General features: G+C 38.8%; 1 pseudogene; it reads right to left on the reverse strand.

Moving 5' to 3' along the window:
• Positions 1–2,516: 2,516 nt before the first annotated feature.
• LOC102008359 lies at positions 2,517–3,340 on the reverse strand (annotated as a pseudogene).
• Positions 3,341–3,812: the final 472 nt, after the last annotated feature.

Consider the following 3,812-nt stretch of genomic DNA (forward strand, 5'->3'; position numbering starts at 1 on the left):
TGGTGGACGAGGTGGTATGGTGCAGAATGTTGCTGTGGCACAATATGATGAAAGTTCAATACCACCGGTTATGACGAAGTAGAATGGTATGACTGTAGAAGGGATGAGCTATGTATAAATAAGCAAAGATATACTGGGGGACTTTTTAGGTGAAAAGGAAGACACACCAGTCTATTTCCGTAACAAATGTGAACTATTGATTAAAATCTGCAGCCAAATACTTCCATGTAAACATGTATCTTCCTATGCCTGTGCTATTTTATATGGAAAAGGGGGAGACTAAACATTTCCAAACATTAGTAATCTTGTGAAGTAACTGGAGAAGCATAGGTGAGGATTTCTCTTCATGTGTAGACCATGCAAGGCTGCAAAAGCATTTATTGGTCTCAGAGTTATTTGGTGGCTTATGTCAATGACCACTGTATGAGACTTTAAAACCCTGTTACTTGTGCTGATTTTGTAAAAGCTTGCCCTCGTCAATGCCTCACCACCAACTGAAATCATTTTATTATGCAACTAAGGCAGTACATTATGATAGCATTACATATTTTGCACAAGAGCTGTATCACGTGAGGATACATGTGTGTTCTTGTAGCAGAAATCATTATTCATAGGTTCACTTCCACTTTCTTCAATGAGTCAGAGAACCTCATTGTCATAATCCTAACTCTTTACCCCACTTCAGCAAAGAGCAAAGAATTCTAAGCCTTCCATCTAAGAATTTAATTATATATGTCCAATGATATTTCTTCCTTTCTGAATGTAGACTACCTCCTCAAAGTCACTTCTTGGACTGTTATCCAGATCAAACATGATACAGATCATATTACCCATGATAATAGTACTTGAACAGAAGATATAATGAGGGAAAAGTAAGCATTATGCATCTTCTAGTTAAGCTCTAGACTATTTGAAAAAGGTAAAGAATTCCTTAGAGAGGTAGCTATAAAGCACTTAGGTTCTTATCTCTTAAAGTGACTTTAAGTCTTAATCTTATGAATTATTTCAACTACTTTACTATAGTACAGACAAATGGTTCAGTTGAGCATAGCTATGGTTTAACAGCTCTGTTCCCTAATAACTATAGTAAATTGACCCAAAAATGGCCATTCGCTATATTATTTCTAGAAAAATGCATGTTCTTTCAAATACATTGCGTGAAACCTAATGTTTAGTTTCTCTTGTGATATAGTTTTAACTTGAATAAAAGGAGTAAATTTCAAAACAGTGATAAAAAAAGAACAATAAGGCCTTTGTGGATAAATATGCCTCAGTGTAACTGATATCCTTGTTTTTAAGCCCAAACTGCCCTTTCTTATGCTTGCTGAGGCAGCATGATTCAAACCATCTAGAGGCTAAGCTCTGTTGTGAATTCTAGAACCCATACAGACCATAAATATTCAAGCAGCTCTAGCCCAAATATATAAAAGTCAATATTAAGTTGAGTTGCTCTCATTACTGCAACTATGACCATATGTTTGGGTTATAACAACAGGGCACTATCCCTTCCCTGACAGGGTTCATCTCATATTCCAGATCCATTTACTAAAGTCTTCTTACATTTGAACTCCTACCTGGGTAATTGGTTGGGTCAAATGACCTTGACTTGTTCTTGCCAGCATATAGGTAAATACAGACCTTTAAATTGTTTTTTTTATTTTCCTGAGGCAAAAATTAGAAAGAGGTTTCCTGGCTTTCCTTTAGCATTTCCTTCAGGAAATTTGATTACATTTGCTAGCTCTGCCTCTTTCTAAAACATGTATACTTTTTCAAAGCAAAATAAGACCCTTGCCAGTTTTCTTTCCAACAATGTCATTCCTAAAGGCCAAGGAGCCATGTCTAACAAGTGAACAAGAATGGTGCTCCATCTCCCTATATCTGGGCATTTAGCTCCATATGCAACCTGTTTCTTATCAAAAAGATACAAAAAATTTTGTCTTACATTTGTTACGGTTTGTGCCTAGATGTCCCCCCAAAACCTCAGGCACTTTTAGATGGAGCTTTTCTGGGGTGGCTGAATCTAGAGTTTGTGATTGATTCACGGTTCAATGCTAGGATTAAGGGTGCTTGGATTAAAGGTGGTGATTGCTGATCAGTCCACTGATGGGATCAGCACCACTATTATCCTAGTAGATTAAATACAATATAAGGAATAGAAAGAGGCTTGTTTCTTACCCTCTCTTTGCTTCAGAATGTCTCAATGGAAGTTAAAAGAAGAGGAATTTAACCTATTACACAATGATCTAAAATACAAACCCTTAAATATTTTAAAGAGTAAGAAATCATTTTATATAAATCACCAGTCTCTTTCAGTATTTATAAGCTAACAATTCCTTCATCTCTTTCTAGGATCACTACACATTCTGAGAACTCCACACTCAACCTAGAGAAAAGGACAGGGAAAGAGGATATTCAAGGTTTCCTGCTTTACGCTCTCTTAATGAGCTGAAGGGTATTTTGGTCCCCTACTTCATTCCTGGACCTGCACAGCTCTCACTGGTGCCAGCCTACATGACTCAGTGTTTTGCTCCCATGATGCCTTGCAACGTATCTATGGGCAGAAGGAAGACAACTGTGGAGTTTTCCTCAGCAGCAATGGTAATCAGTGTCTGAATATACAGAAGATAAAGGGCTGTAGGAGGTTCAGTGATAACCATGGAGGCTTCTTTCAGAGTTCTAGATGTATTCGTTTCTCCTTCAGCTGCAATAACATTGGTTCCGGCCTCTGGGGATGCTTCTGCCTCTGCAGCCATAGCTCTCTGGAGCTGCGTGGAGAACTTCACATCCTTAATTTCCATACCCTCCACCTATATTCCCCAGTCATCAGTGGCATCATCCCGAGTACACCACATGTCACATACAATTTCTTTTCTGTCAGAGAGCATCTGGGAAAGGTTTTTGGTACCAAGAACACCCCTGACAGTTGTTTGTGCCAATGGATGGATTGCTGGCCTGCATTGGTGATATTTGCTGCAGCCAGGGTCTCATTCAGAAGTTGGTAATAGACCACACCAGCCATGCTGATCATCACTGAATCCTTAGTGAGGATCCCCCGATGAGGAATCTCAAAAGAAATGGTTCTTATGGCCTCTTTGATGAAGCTGTCAGTGCAAGACCGAATACAAAACAACCAGGTCCTTTGGTGCTTCCTTATCAAATGTGACCCAATCTAAAGTTCATCATACTCCTTTATAATATTTATGCACATCCATGTCACTATTGGGAAAAGTATAAGGGTAAATAAGAATGAAGTAGCCACCAAAATCTATCCACAAATTTCAAGGTATGTGAGGGGGGCTATATTTGAAGGAGCTGGGCAACTCCCAGACTTGGTCGTCATCTGCTTGCCTCTTCTCAGACTCTGCCAGAGCCACGATCTTCTGCTACCCTCGTTAAAACAGAAGCATAGAAATACCAGGAGATTCTATGTTGAGAGAGACTTATTTTCCATCAGGATTATTTACAGGCCACTCTCAAAGTAAATGCAAAAATATTTTCCCCAATGAACTTACCAGATAGCTGATGTCAAGAGACAGTTCATAGAATTAATGCCTATGAAAGGTAGGAAATTTTATCTAGCTGTGGTGTATATGGTGTTTGAATGACCTTAAATCTTCCTCTCTTCAGAAGTTTATGGTCAGGGAGTGGTAATGGCTCTCTAAATGCACATAATCCCCACTTTGAAGATCCCAGGACTTAGTGAATCGGACCCTGGAAAACGTTTTACATCCACTTCATCTAGGAATTATACAACCTTTGAACATTAAGTTATCATACAACAGGCGGGCATGGTGATTTACATTATTTGTTAC

The sequence above is a fragment of the Chinchilla lanigera genome, unplaced genomic scaffold (assembly GCF_000276665.1).
Source record: "Chinchilla lanigera isolate Chin_1 unplaced genomic scaffold, ChiLan1.0 scaffold00171, whole genome shotgun sequence".
Taxonomy (NCBI): domain Eukaryota; kingdom Metazoa; phylum Chordata; class Mammalia; order Rodentia; family Chinchillidae; genus Chinchilla; species Chinchilla lanigera.